The sequence below is a fragment of the Coptis chinensis genome, chromosome 2 (genome assembly GCF_015680905.1).
Source record: "Coptis chinensis isolate HL-2020 chromosome 2, ASM1568090v1, whole genome shotgun sequence".
Taxonomy (NCBI): domain Eukaryota; kingdom Viridiplantae; phylum Streptophyta; class Magnoliopsida; order Ranunculales; family Ranunculaceae; genus Coptis; species Coptis chinensis.
Window position 1 is genome coordinate 75,282,648 of NC_141457.1, and position 16,265 is coordinate 75,298,912.

The 16,265-nt window shown below is 35.5% G+C and overlaps 1 long non-coding RNA gene across 2 annotated transcripts; it reads left to right on the forward strand.

The window, feature by feature from the left end:
* The first annotated feature begins 3,580 nt into the window (after positions 1-3,580).
* Positions 3,581-7,104, forward strand: LOC147517851 (uncharacterized). Of its 2 annotated transcripts, XR_015213952.1 has the most exons (4): positions 3,581-3,762; positions 3,916-3,965; positions 4,398-4,453; positions 7,049-7,104. It is a non-coding gene; the product is annotated as an uncharacterized LOC147517851 (long non-coding RNA). The 2 variants fall into 2 exon arrangements; XR_015213953.1 differs by lacking the exon at positions 4,398-4,453.
* Positions 7,105-16,265: the final 9,161 nt, after the last annotated feature.

Sequence of the window (16,265 nt, forward strand, 5' to 3'; positions counted from 1 at the left end):
CATGAGTACTAGCTTTTCCAAACAAAAAAACCCTCCTTCATACTTCCCAACATATTTTTTGTATCTGTTCCTTAACACCATCTTTGACTTCCCAACATCTTTGGGTGTTCATCATACGAAAAACACCCAACAACCAAAGTGTATCACACTAATGTAGCCTTTAAATTTCATGGTTCCTTGTTGAGTAAGGAATGAATGATGGTTTGGAACACCATGGCATATATGGGTTCGTTGGAGAAACGCAGATCTTCTGTTTGGCATATATGGGTTCGTTGGAGAAACGCAGATCTTCCGTTTATAGCCTTCCAGCCAATTTAATGCCGTGACTAACTTTCCATTTTGCTTCAATCTCGTAAGAGCCAATAAGCAATGCATTTTAGAGAAATGTTTATAGGCAGCACACTTCGTGATCGTTTTTTTCGATAAGAAACGCAGCAGCAGAACACTTTGTGATCAGGTGCATATATGATGACCCAAGTCCTAATAAGTCCTAACTAACAAATACACTCTTGTTCTTGTTCTTAGAATCACATAAATATATGAATTCCAAAATTTTGTGCATCTTTTGGTGACTGGTTAGTAGCATTTCATACGTGCATTGAGTGCTAGCATTTCTCAATCTGCATATTCAGATCAAGTTTCACCTATTAAACACTTTGCTACATGCATTGTGGCGACTAATAACCTAGCTTTGGATAGAGACGGATTCTGAGGCAGCTGTTGTTGCATTCAAAACTGATAATGTACCTTGGAGAATGCAAACAAGGTGTCACAACTGCATGCCTTTTACTTGTCCAACATATCAAGATTACAACTAGCTTCAGAGAAGCAAACTTCATAGCAAATAACCTGGCTAAGAAAGCAAACTTCACAACAAATAACCTAGCTAAGAGGGGTGCAAGTATGACTGATGATGAAGCAATTGTCTGTGAGGGAAAGCCGGATTGGTTACGCAAATGGGAAAACCCTTACCAAAGCTTTTATAGGTTTTGTTAGTATATGTAAACTACACCATTATTGTAAATGGACTTAGTTTGAATTGGCAAGACCTTAGAGAGTGCAATCTGTTGCCTCTCTAAACACCTTTTGTAACTTTTCTTACTTTTTAATATATTTTTAACTTGCCCAGCAAAAAACAAAAAAATCTAGGCTTTACTTATCTGGACCACTAGGGTGACTTCAGATCGGATAAACGGCTTTCGGAAAAATTTCCCATTTTTTTTTTTTTTTTCAGATGGCAATATCCTTTCCAAATCCGATCCAATTATTTTTCGGATGACAATTTTTTTTTCGAATTCAGAAAATTCGGAAAATCGGAATTTTTTTAGAAATTTCGGAATCCGCAAAATACGAAAGTAAATCGGAAATTTGAATTATATAATCGGATTCTCTTTTAGGATAACCATTTTTTATCTAGTTAATACAATCATTTAGCAATCATTTTGAAATGTATTAATTCAGTAAACAAGTTAGACCTTTTAACACGTTCATTCAGCAAGTTTTTTCTTCATGTTAATGCATTAATTCAATAAATAGGAAGATGGGAGAAATTGAGACATGTACTAGAATGACAATATTGATTTTTTGAAATTGTGTGAGAGACAATGTTCTACTTCTCTAGGGTTTTTATTTGGTTTGTAAACTATTTGCAATTTTAATTTAGTAACTATATGAAATAGACCGCTATATGTTAAAAATTCGGAAACTAATCGGAAATCGGATCAGATTGGATTTTGAAAACACATCCAATTCCGATCCAATTATTTTTTTGGAAAAATCGGATATTGAAATTTCGGATATCAAAACACAAATATCATGACCAAATTCGGAAAAATATCGGATCAAAATTCGGAAAAATTGAATTTTCGGAAAAAAGAGGCACCCTAGGATTGAGACCAATCAAAGACTATTAATACTAAACAGTTAAGAATGCTCCCAGTGAAACACATCAGTCCTCTTTTTTATCTTGGATGGACACCTCAGCTTTTGGAATGATTCGGAGTAAAAAAAAAATAAACTCACGCCCAACTGTTCGCGTAACAAGTTTAATAACCAATAACCCAACAAAAGAAAAAGATTTTTTAAAAAAAAAAAAAAAAAAAAAAAAAAAAAAAAAAACCTTTCATCAAAACTCAAAACCCCACCCACCCCGACCTTTACCCCAAAAAAAAAAAAAAAAAACTAGCTTGATAAACAATAAAGCCTTCCTGCATTCCCCTTCAATCTCGATTCTTGCAACGATCTCATTCTCCTCCTCCTCTTCTTCTTCTTATAGGGTTATGGTTTTGACATTTTGAGCGTTTTCAGTATCACATTTTTAATTGATAGACCGTTTAATTTTATTATATTGTCAAGGATTGGTTCAAAGGATTCGCAGATTCAAAGGAATTTATTGGATAATACATGCAACGAAGAAAAGAATTTTAGTTTTGTCAATTTGGAATATATTGTTTAATTAATTTTATCTTCTGCTAATTTTATTTATACATTAAACTGAGTGAATGAAAAGCATTATTGCTTTGGTTTTCAGGTTGTACTCAAAGCGAATGTTTTTTATCTGTGAAAGACGACAAGTTTTGATAGAAAGTGAGTGAATCGGAAGCCTGGAACATAATGAGTGGCACTCCAAAGAGACTGCATGAAGAGGTAAGTCATTCTTCGGCTTCAAAACATGTGATTGAAAATGCGAACCTGTCTCATAGTAACAATCATTCTGGAAAATTGAAACAGTTGGCTTCGAACGAATACCATCCATTGCCATTTGAATCAGGGCAAGATGGGAGATCAGCCAAAGTGCCTAGATTTGAATCCCGTGATGTCGATAGGAGGTCACCCATGCATCCAGTTTATCGAACACCACCACCATCTAACAATTCATATGTAGACTGATAAGCACCCAAAACTGTAATATTAAACCCCGAGAGACATAGCATTTTGGCCGATTATGTGTTTAATAATCATGTAATAATTATATTTTCGTACTTTTGCAGGTTTCCGCAGTTAACATGAATATAATGATAAAACATGCATCGAAGTACGGGAATACTGGAATATTTGAAGTTTCCCACTCACAGTGAAGCCTAACAAAGCCTGACTAAAGCCGAAGTTTCCAAAAGAACAAAACCAGTGCAGAATGGGTCCACATATAAAGAAGCAACACTACAACAAAAGGGGTCTGTTGCAACGCACTCTTTCGCCACGCCTAAAATTTGTTGCAACAAGTCATCTTTTACAACACCGTGTGGCATTGCTAAAGATCATCCGTCTTAATAGAATTTTCATTTTGGGAAATACCTTGAGCGATGCCTTGAGCGTTGCAAAAGTGGTCGCTTAAATTTATGATAAATAAGAAAAATAATTAAATTGAAAATGTTTATTGTTGGCAACGAGTGTGGTGCTGCTATAGATTAAATATCTATTGCAACCCCCTTGCCGTCACTGGTAATTCCGGGATATACTATGTGTATGCCCTTGTTACGACGTTTTCGGTGTTGCCAATGGGCTTTGGTATGGGCGGATATATACTTTTTGGCTGCAAATATTTTTTGCGCTCCAGTTTTCACCTTCCCGCTACAAGTCATAACAAAATTAGAAATACCATACAAAAAAATAACATATTAGAACCCTAGATTGTCGTCTCTCTCCATCTAAACCGAAACTAGCTTCTTTCCTCCATCTCCAAAACTCATCCTCTTTCTCTCCACATCTTCAAAGCTTATCTCTCCTCCACCCTCAACCTCCACTGTTTCTGACTTTACTGAGGTGAGAAGAATTGAAAAGCCATTGAAGCTGCAACAAAATCAAAAGCTTCGTTTTTTTGTTCCCTGCCCTAGTTGAAATCGTTTTTTTTTTTGTTTTTTCTCGTCTTGATTGATTGTTTTAGCTTTAAAGTGGGATTTTTGGTGTTCTTTGCAGTGATTTGTGGAGCCAAGTAGAACTGCTCGAATTGGGGTTCTCTACAGTGGGTAAGATATATTGCTTTGCTTTTGATTATTAGTATTTTGTTTTTGTTTTTGATTTGTGATATAAAGAACAAATCTTTATATTTCAACATAATGCCGATGAAAACTTTTATTTTTTTTGCCTAACTAGCATCGACCCTTTGAGTGTCAATTGTAAATAATGTAATACACTGCTTGTCAATTGAGAATAATATATTTTATCTTTAAAGGATTAAATCATACCTGCGCAGACATATATAAAAAACCAAAACCAATCACGCCACCGGATGACCTAAAGATCGCGTGGTTACGCCTTAGGAACCGGAGAGGCATATGCATCTCTTTCCTTTAGATACTTCATGTATCATAATTTTTCTTTATAACCGAGAGATAGGATACCTATGAATGAATGCAATTCTGCTGGTCATCTGTCTCGCATTTAGGAAATGCTTTCAGGAAGGGTGCCCTCACCCAGCGAGAAAGGCCCTGATCCTGCCACCCATGCTTCGCAGGTAGGCCTCCATGCTAAAATCTTTTAGTTTCAAAGCATAAGCCTTTACTCCACTTTTTTTTTTAGGAAAAGAGCTTTCACTACTTTTTCTAAACTTGACTTTCACTCTTCCCCGCTGGCGAGCTAAAAAGAAAGAATGTTTCACTTTATATACCACGAGCATGCTTCTGTCTTGTTCGTTGCTATTTTTAACGTCAAAGGCAGCGCAAGACCACGAGCTTATGCTTGGCCTGAGAAAAAGGCCCTTGCTCAGGAGATCCTCTCTTTCTTGTTGGTTGAGCCTGATCTACGACCACCCTCTCCTTACCGATGAAATGAATCCTTCAGACCTTGGACTCTGCGATTTTATTCTTTTGTTGGCTGTCTGTACCGCACGGAGATGCACTTGAGATAGGGAAGTTTGTGTGTAGCTGGCTGGGATACGACATCAGTAGGGGTTTCACTGCTTAGAATAGATTTCTTTGAGTCTCTTCTCCGCCAAAAAACAGATTTAGACGTAGGAGGCCCTGCGTTCGAGATCTCATTCACAACCTTTTGGCACAAAAGAAGTGAATCAATAGGATCGGTCTCTCCTCCCGATTCGATTGGAGGTGTATTTGCTTCAAATGCGTATATCTCGTCCGGGCAGGAGCAGCAGATTCTGGTAAATGATACTCTAAGATGGGAAGTCAGGCTTATGGCCCACCTTTCCATCTCCGTCTTAGTAGAGCTTCCACCTCCTTTCAGTTGAAAAGCCAGCTCTTCCTCGAGCTATAATGGATTCGACCTTTTATGATTAAAGAGACTCATTTGACTTTTTAAACTGAACTACTTAGGTTTGGTGAGCAGCTATACGTTGAAGCTTTATCTGCACTATTGCATTTTTTCTTAAAAAGAGATAAAAGTAAAAGCGGCTTTGAATGCTTTTTTATAATCTTGAAATCTTAAAAGAGTATTGGGCTATTATCTTTGCCCAATAAGCTGTTTTCAGAATTCCATATATAAAAATAATTAATTTGATTTCTTTTTCTTACTTTAAGAAAAATGTATATCATAATTCACTCTGCTCTATTGACTTCTAGGTCGGATTTGGAATAGAAACAGGGTATCGGTTTATCCTACTTCTCGTGTAAGGGATCAAATCGATTGATATAGACTCTTGTAACTTTCAACTCTTCGGAATCTCTCAATTCCATCCTTCATGGCAGGCAGTGAACTCAAGAACACCCGCCCGTTCAACACTAGATCGAAGTAAGCAAAAACTAGAAAAAGAGAATCATCTAATATGCAAAGTAAGAGGCCTTTATCGAAAAAGTAGCGAAGGAAGTTTAACATTGACTCCCTTTTTCTTTAGTCGATCGTGAGTGGGTCTGTTGTCCTCCTCATTAGAGTCCTCCTAGAATCAATAGCATTTAAATTTGAAATACATCCTGTCTTTTTCACCTTAGTAGTCCTATGCATAGTTAGTATTATAGCCCCAATCATGGCTACTAATAAAATAAGACTAGGAACCAAAACCGGGCGAAATAGTCGATTATGAAGTAAATGGCCCAATGTTTCCAAATGAGTCCAACTTCGTTACCTTTTTCGCATAAACCGTATATCTCTAGGAAAGGTCATTATTTCTTTGGGTTGGTAGTAATGGAATGGTTTCATTATCTAAAATGAAGAACATTTCCCACCAAAGGATCAGTCCAATAATACCACTCACTGGTAAATAGAGCAATACTTCTTCGTGAGTCTCCACTATTTTCATATGGAACATCATAACAACGAATAGGAATGAAACGGCAATAGCTCCTATATTCACTACTGGGGAGATCATAGTGGAGAAGTCGAGACCTAAGAAAAGAAGTAAACCGGAAGTATTGCGAAAGACTGGGATGGGAAACAAAACAGAATGTACCGGATTTTTGATTCACCATGGTCCAACTCTATGATTCACCATATATCAGTGGAAGTTCCACCACATTTATTGATCTATATTTGGTTTAGTTTCTGGTGTTGGTTCAGAAAATTCTTGAAAAATCGTGTTTGAGAATTTGGTCTCGAGGTTTGAATAAGATTTTTAGATCTACGAGTCTGCTTTCCAATACAATTGGATTCATCTTGTTTCGATATTTGCACAGTAAGCTACTACTGTTTTAGTGTATAATGGTCAGCCTAGATTTTTTTGACGAAGTTCTGTATTTGGTGGCGTTCTGTGCATTTTCTGTTGGGAAACTCCTTTCATGGCCTGAAAGTTAGTTGTAGAAAATTTAGTGTAGTTTCATACCCAATTTACCTTGTATTAATCAGAGTTATACAAATAAAGTTATGATAGTTTTAGTGCAGATAGGTCAACCAGGGTTTTGAATGTTTTCAAGATTATTGTAGTTTTTATTGTTGCTTTAGTGAATGCAACAATGGTTTATGTGTTTGAGGGAGTTCTCTATTATTATTGTTAGACAATATTATATATGAGTTTGCAGGTATGCATACAAGTGTTTATACTCCTAAAACATGGTAGTTTTTGTCTTTTTTTATTTTGGCTAATTTTCTTGATTCCTCAATCTTTGCATCTTAATGTAATAGAGTGACGGTAATGTAATAGAGTGTGTTTGAAAACTTGGTTCAGGTCCTCAACTTAAGCACTTGCAACAAGGAAAATAGGTTGAAGTTGTAAACTTTTTTTCGTAGCCTTTTCATGTTCTCTAGCTTGTATATTTTTAGATTAAAATTGAATTTTTGTTTGTGTAATGCAACTTTAGTAGTTTTGAACAATTGATAGCTATATTTTAGAATTGAACTTTTGAACAATTGATAGCTATATTTAAGAAAGGTCTCGAAGTTTTTTTTTTTTGTAGTTGTAGATTAACTAAAGGCAAGGTCGATATATTTCTCTAGTACACTACTAGAAAAAGTCAATAGATAGCACTCAAAAAACGCTATGAAATCAATTCAATAGCAGTTATGCAAACGCTATGAATCAACATGCTATCCTTTGTACAATAGCATTTGTGAATAAAACGCTATAAAATCAACAAAAACATTTAGTCATTAAATGGTACTAAGTTCCTAAAAAGTTGAGGATATTGCATCCATAGAAAGAATTGGTTTTTCTATTCCTTTGCAGCTTCTTTGACATCCTCTTTAGGAATTAGCTTCTTTGACATCCTCTTTAGGAATTGGTTTTTCTTTGACATCCTCTTTAGGATTGGTTGAATTCTATCATAAGGCTTTCTAGTCAAGTGTTTCCCTTTTTGAGCAGCTACATGTCTATCATTTTGTGTCCTCTTTCCTCTGCAGCTTCGCCAAGGTATTCGCTAGCCTCTCTCGATTAACTTGCCCCATCATCTAATTCACAAGCCAATAAAACAAGTGAGGCTTCAATAATATAAGCTGATAAAAATTGAAGGGGGTCAAAATATTGAAAGCAAGCCTAAGGAAAACAAAACCCAAGTTATATTCCAAAAAATGTGTCTTCAAAGATAGGTGTCTTTATGCAGGCCAAATAAATGTAATTTATGATATGAATTGTTCAACTCAATGCACACCTATATAAATGAAAGCACAACGAAACAGGACTACTACACCTATACAAGTACATGTAAAACCACAAACAAATAAAAACTCGGATCTTTGCGGTGATATTATATGACTAGCACCGGTCATGGATGGGTTGAGCCTCAATTAATTGCAATGCAAGCGTAGAAGCTCACTTCGTTGATATTATGAAACTTCATGGTTCTTTTCCTTTTTCTTAACCAAGTAAGATGAGATTGGGCAGACTCCTTACCGCTATGTTAGATACACCATCTACTTTAAACATTCCAAAGCTTTTAGCTTCTAAAATTAACGGAAGAAGAAAACATTACATCTCATAGACCTTTTAAGGAAGCTTATCTTTGGTCTCTCTAAAAAATGGTTTATATGATACTCATCTACACATCTGAAGACTCCAGAATCCCATAAGTCAAGTTAAAGCAGTCGCCAGAAACCTCTTATATCTTCAAAATGAAATGTTGATATTGATGAAAGGTTTACCTTTGAGCCCAAACATTCATTAAGTGAGCAGTTACATATTAGAGGGTTCCTGTCACACCCCAAATTTCCAGACAATATTTAAAACAATTATATTTAATTATCTGGAAACCCGGGGTGAAACAAAACCCAAAACCCTGTTATCAAACACGATATATACAAAAACTGAAATCAAAAGAAACAAAAAGGAAAAAAAATCCTTAAATTACATTATTAAACTATAAAGAAACTAACCCACTTTTCAGAAAATCTTAAACCAGAAGACTCCAAGAGCAACTCCAAATCACGTCTCCTTGTCCACTACACTCCACCATCTATGTTCCCAAGAACACACCCACGTTGCAAAACAAAGCAAACATGGGTGGAAAAGAAATTGAATTCTTTGGTATGAGTAGACTAACAACAAAATATATAATAATCTTTTAAATGAATAAATGTAACATTTCAAACAATTTCAACTTGGAAGACAATATAGTTCCGTTTTTCCAAAAACGGGTGTAGTTTCTTCCCAAGTAAGATTTCACCCCAACATACAAATTCCAAGAATCTCATATAACAAGACTTTCGTCATTCCAACTTTCCAAAATAACTCACAATACAATACCACTTACATTCCATTTATTAAATGCACATATGACAACCTAATTAAATATGTGTTTGGTATACCTTACCTTTAAGCCAACACGCCTTAGGGTAGGATATTTACGCCCTTGCAGAAAAGATTAATAGATCCTACCCTCCTGCAAAACAGAGTTAGACATCACAATAAAATGATTTATCTCAGCCAGTCAAAATTCCATTCATAACCAAACCTCATTTAAGACAATTAAGTCTAATTGATATTACTGGTTCGTCTCCAGATATTCGGGGGAATACCACTTATCATAATACCTTCATCAAGGGTAGTCATTCATATGACATCATTACGTCATAAAGTTTCTGCGTGCATAACCATAGATCTCAGACTATCACAAGTCATTAATAGTTTCGTAATAACATATCAAGTTATAGTCATTTCACAGTCACATAGAAATCACAATCATTTACTAATATTATTTACCGTTACACTTCATATCCATAACATTACACAATTCATATACTTTTACTTTAGTATCACTCGTCTACTTATGAGAACGAGGAAAAGTCACAACCAAGGAGTACATTTATCCCTTGTGAGTATCAACTCATACAAACCACGTAAGCATTTATCATAAGAAATCATATACATCATATGCAATAACTCCATCACACGTAAAATCAATATTTTACTTTGCTTATTAATTATCTCGTTGACTCATTTATTCAAAGACACAGCCCAACCTTTAGTTCCTACTCCACGATTTGCACTACACACATTTGCCAAATCACACATATCCGTGTGCCTCACTCACACCGAGTACCACTACAAGACATATGTCCCAAGCGGGATATCGCCTCCAGGAAACATATTTTTATCTTGTAAACTCGTAACTTGTGAGTCACAGCCATCTCTGGGCTTTCCATACACATAATCACAAAGCCTCCTTTGGGCATAACAAAATATCAGGTCATTCATGGCACATTCAATGAATACCTTGGGTCATTCCCGCCACATTCAAGGAATACCCATCATAACACTAACGGGCCATTCATGGCACATTCAATGAATGCCCTGAGTCATTCCCGCCACATTCAAGGAATACCCAAACCTACATTCTCGTACATTTAAGGAATACGACCAACCCGCAAGGCGAATACCTTAGTTCCTCTCTAGGGCAGTCCAAACTATTGGGTCATTCATGGCACATTCAATGAATACCCGGGTCATTCATGGCACATTCAATGAATACCCATCTATCACATGACATCACAAGTCATAATATCTCATTACCAAATCCTGAGGCATGGAGAGTTCTAAAGATGTGGGCTTACACTTTAAAACATTATTATCACTTATAATTATACTAGCATTACTCATGTCAAAACAGACCACACATGTAGAGAGTCATTTCGCGTGTCAAGGCAAATCAAACACTTAAGCATCATTTAATGTAAACAGACTTATAATCAAACAAATACAATTTACATAACCACACTCATATATACAATATTGTAAACAAATAGTTCATTAACCCAAATTCAAGTCCACACACACTAATGTCCAAAACAGATCTACATATACTAAAGTCTATATTCATATACAACTTCTATCTCACACATATATATTTATGTAGTATCAAAACAATGCGACTTTCTAACACAATCACATAGTTATCACACAAACTAATATATATATTATAGATATAGTGATCAAGACTTTCAGTACATAAGGTCGCCTCACGATCCAATCTTTTAAGATTAGAATCAAGCCTTACGTAGCTCTTAACCAATTCTCCAAATATTTTAATAATCACGATAAAATAAAACATATAGATATATTTTCATTCCACACCAATATTTTCACGATAGTAAGAATATATCGAAAGTATAATAACCACTGACCATCTAATGCCATCATGTAACCACCCAACTATATCTATTTTAAACTTGAGCTAATTCTAACAACCTTGTTAATCTGTGCCTTGACAGACAACCCACCATTAGATCTGCCTAAAATTTGTATATGTCATTTAACTGGATATCAAGAATCTATGGATTAAATTTGAGGTCAATCCGATAATAGGTTGACCTCCATCTAAACAGAAACAAAGGACTGCACCCATCAGTTTTCTGGTGTAGTTTCTACTACGACTAGTCCCACTAATGGAAGCCTCGACAGATATCAAGCCATTGGATAAATCTAAAAATCTAATATGGAAGACTAAAATGTGTCAGGAAACTATAGATTAAATTTCATACAAATCCGAGTACGGAAAGGTCACCATCTAAGAAGAAACAAAAGACTGCACACTGCAGTTTTTCTGGTGTAGAAACACTAGGACCTGTCATGCTTATGCGCATCTCGACAGAAATCCAACTGTTGGATCTGTCTAAAATTTTAATATGTCAGACTACAATGTGTCAGGAAACTATGGATTAAATTTGAGAGACATCCGTGTGCGGAAAGATCTCCATCTGAACAGAATTAAAATACTGCGCAGACAACTTTTCTAGAATGGTGTTTACTGTTAACTGTTCATCTTCTTCACAAAACTCTATACAATTTATTAATGGCTTTATCCTCCCAATATACAATCCATATGATCACACATAACAAACAACATATCCTATTTCTATGGAAACAATAAAAGAAATAAATATAACTCACCTTATTAAGTCTACAAGATGTAAACAACTATGAATATCAATAGTGCGGTGAGCCCAATACTTTCGCCCTTTTTTCTCTTTTTTTCTTCTTCTTCCCCTTCTTTTTATTGGAGGCTAGGGTTTTGATTTTGAATAATCATATTTTTACAGAGAAAATTCGCAGCTCTTCTTTATTCCATGTTTTAAGTCTGTTTAAGGTAACCTATGGGCCTCCAATGGGTCTAAAAACACCCAAGGTCCATACCTATATGAATGGGTACATTTTAACAATCTTTTCAAGCCCAAAATGATTATAAAATACCCACATAAGTTCTAACAAACAATTCAAGTAAAAACATTAACTTTTCTTTTTAAAAATCAACAATAGCTAAACAAATTCTAGAATAAGCTAGACTTCATAATATAATTGTTATTTTCAATCAAATAATTTAATTTATGTTGTTTAAAAATTGGGGTTGTTATAGTTCCATCATCAAAATCAATATTCCTATTTATTCACACAGTTAAGAGGGTTTCATGTCTAGCTCCTTTCTAATTTCTAATGCAATGGAATTCATCTCTAACTGGTCTACAATACAGTAATCGAATTTACATGCCACTTACAAGTTAACAATAAAACAATTTAAATCAAACTAATACCATAAACCTATAAAGAAAAATGGTTGGGTATATTTTATTGGTGTAAAGAGTGAAATTAGATAGGAAGTGACTTTCCTAGCACAGCAGAAAGGCCAAAGAGACTCGTCAATCGCAAATCAAATTCTAGGGGAGTACAAAACACTGTCTATACTGATCACTAGAATCAATTCTTATAAACTCAAATTGAATAATCAGGGAAAAAAAATGATCGTTCTAAATACCTGCCACAACATCCCAGTAGCGTAAAAGAAAGAAAGAAACTCAACATCCTAAGGAATCGAGAGCACATACTTGTTAGAAAATAGTCAGCAAACCACTTATAATCAACATACATCATGAAGAATATAACTCTGACAACCCCAACAAAAATTAAAAGGAATGAATCAGACGAGCCAATCTAAACTTATGAAAATGTATACATACTATATCGGTTCGTCCAACCACGTATTCCATGTACTTGGTGATAATGCGAAGTCCGAAATGACATAAGAACGTAGAATTTGGCAAGCTTACAAAGTTTTCTCAAGACAATATCTATTCCATCTCTTACAGTCTATTAACTCTTAAGAGCACTAGCAGTTGAGTTGTTACATAAACTTCATTGGAAAAAGGCTTAATAATCACATGATGCAACAATCACAGTCCTAAACAAAAAAGACATCACATAACACCATTGAATCACATTCTCAAAAATAAACATAATTTGCGAATCATCCATAGTTTAGACTGTTGCAACACATTCGGAAATGTATCTTAGGAACACTGCTTGTTCCTAATTCAGTACTGTCGAGTCTTGTAAATTGCATTGAGATTGATTGACTCACTAATTCTTGCTGCTAATGCTATTGTGTCGTCTTCATCTGTTGCATCTGTACCGGTGGTGGCTGTCGTACCACCGTATCATTATTTCTCTCCTCATTATTATTATTAATCTTTTCTAACCAAGTTTAACCCTTTTCCTCATTTTCATAAACATCCACCACTGAATAATCTAACAAACAAACAATGCTTCAAATTAGAACCCAAACCCCAAGTCATAAAACCTCACATACTATGTTGTCAGGCTTTTTTCTGGTCTCGTCACTCTCTACAATAGAACTTTGAGATTTGGGGTGAGTCATTTCATCCATCCCTGCTTTAACTCTATCGCCACATCTATTTTCTTCTTTATTCTCATAGTGGAATCTCAACACAGTTCCTTTCCTTAGCTATTTTTTTACCACTAAACCATTTTCTTTAACATAAATGACCAAAGTATAAAAGTAATATTTTATACATGGTTTACAATCAAACGGTGAAAGCTGAAGTTGGAAATTATTCTAACTCTCCCAACTTAAAAAATAAATAAAAGACAGAAACAAATTGATCCAAATATTACCTTTCTTCTTACATTTAGTGATAAAAAAAAAAACATATTTAGTGATCCAAATATTACCTTTCTTCTTACATTTAGTGCAAATGACGAGGGCTGAGGAAGCTGAAAAGCTTAACGAGGAGCTCACTGCTGAAATGATATCTCAAAGAAGTAAAATAGAGGAGATGGTGGTTCGTCAAGCTAGGTTTGAGGCTTGGATGTTGCAAGTCAATCTTTGGTTCTTCATGGTACATATGAACTGTTTGTATTAAATTGATTGGTTGCATGCCTGATAGAGTAACTCCTTTTGAGATGTTTTGTGTTAGTTGTCACAACTTTGGTAAGTTATTACAGTTTCAAGTGCCCAGGTTATATTGTTGGATTTCTTTGGTTACATGATTGCTTTGTTTCTATGAGTATTTCCATACCCAAATAATGTCCTTTATAGATTTATGGGGAAGAGGGAAGTTGGACATATCTTGAGTGTGATTTATACTTGTCCATGATGAACCTGTATGTGTATCCTTTTTTCCTCGAACTTTTTCGTATTACCTCATAATCATCTTCTATTCACCGAAATAACTTGACACCACCTACTTACTAACAAGCCTTGGTTAGTGGGAGAGATAGGGACTACCAGGCAGTGAAGAGAGGGTGAGGAGGATACTGATGAGAAAATGAAAAATAAACAAGAAAATGAGATAAGGGGGGATGTCTTGGTATTGTAAGTTCTTTCTAGACAATGCCAGTCCATCAATCTAGCTCTTAGTACTTGGTAAGTTGTTTTAATAATGTACTTATCAGTAGGATAAGGGGCCAAATTACATGCTCATTTGTTTTAGTTGGATCTGCTTTTACTAGTTAAATTTATCTCACTCGTGCCAATCAAACTTAAGTAGCAACTCTATTGTCAATGCTATTAAGAGTGTGTTGTCATTGGTTCCCTGCATAAAAGAATACTTCTTCATACATGATACATGTGAGCAGTCCTCTGGCATAGGCAGTATCGAGAGATGGTGACTCTTTATGAAGTGCTTATAGGTCTAGTGCTCTAAAGAGAGTAAAAAGCCTAGTTTCGCAGTGATGATGGTTATGAGACTCTTTACTCCCTACAAAATATGCAGTCCGCTAAAAGTCAGAGAGGCATGGCTCGAGTAGAGTTCTCGAACTAATAACAAATATTAGCTAGTTTTCAGAATTCATAGGCCTACCCAACAGAAAGGCCCATAAGGTAGTTCACAATGCCTAATTTTGATGAAACTTTTAGCTGACTTGAGGTATAGAACTCGCTTCCAGCAGGCTTTACTTTATGATTAGATTAGGATTCGATCCCACTGCCGCTACTCCCGCATCTCCTTTGGCAAAGACTTGATTATATGAATCGTACTATTCGACTCTCGTAGTTGAAGGGAGGACAAAGGAGGAATGTACATATGTACGTTAGGGAATAGTAAGAGTGAGATACCTCTTCTTGTTCTAGTTTAGGTACATATGTACGATAAGGAAGATCTAATTGATAGAAGGAACCCTAGTACAATTTTTGTTACTAGGCAGTATTGATATGTCATGCTGAAGATCAATTATGAGCTAATTGATATGAAAACGATATCGTGAGCTACCGATATGTCGATACTTCTTCTGTCGATACTTCTTCTGTCGATATGCTGAAGATCAATTAGATGAAAACTAGCATCTGAAGAATTGTACTAGGGTTCCTTCTGTCAATTGATCTTCTGTCAAGTAATAAGGAAGATCTAATTATCCAGCAAACAAAAGATGGAATTGTACTAGGGGCTACTAGCTAAGGTTTCCAAGTGTCATCGCTCATAAGCTGACCTATCCAGCAAACAAAAGATGGAAAGAGCAATGTGTTTTACGTGTTCCACGAAGTTTGAGGAATGGGAGGTTGAGCGGATTAGAGAAAATAGATTTCTTTGTAGCTAGTAAGGACAGGGCATATCGTCTATTGGTTGGAAGTGGGATAGCGCATGCAAGAGATTTTTATCTTGAGGATAAGAAGTTTGCTACTGTTGGGTTCTATCCCTAAATATGGAATTATAACCTATTACACTTCTATATATCACTTCCTTCTTTGAGTATGTTATCTTCACTTGCTTAATTACTGTTATTTCTCTAAGGGCAGTGTCCTCTAAGCCCTATAGTTGATGTGTTGTCGGTTAGCTCACGGATCTTTGGCTCACTCACGGTCAATACTCACTCTACTCATCGGTGAGTCATCACTCTACGCTAATTCCTATTTTCCTCTATAGGAGCAGTAGAAGACATGATCTAGTATAGTATATGGTTTGTATGTCTAAGATTGTCTTTGTTTTAGTATTCTAATTAGTTCAGTATAGGTCCCTTGTGTTGCTATGCTTAATGAAGAAAATATTGCTATCTCAATATCTACGATTTATCTGTCAAAGAAGGAGATTTATTTAAACCTCTTCTTTTTTTAACAAGCTAGAGCCAATTAGACTGCCTTAGAAGTAAGCCCTCTTTCTCTTGCCGAGGGGACTTGCCCGTGTTAAGCATTCCAAGGAAGTCCTATACTATCTATCTTGTATTCTTA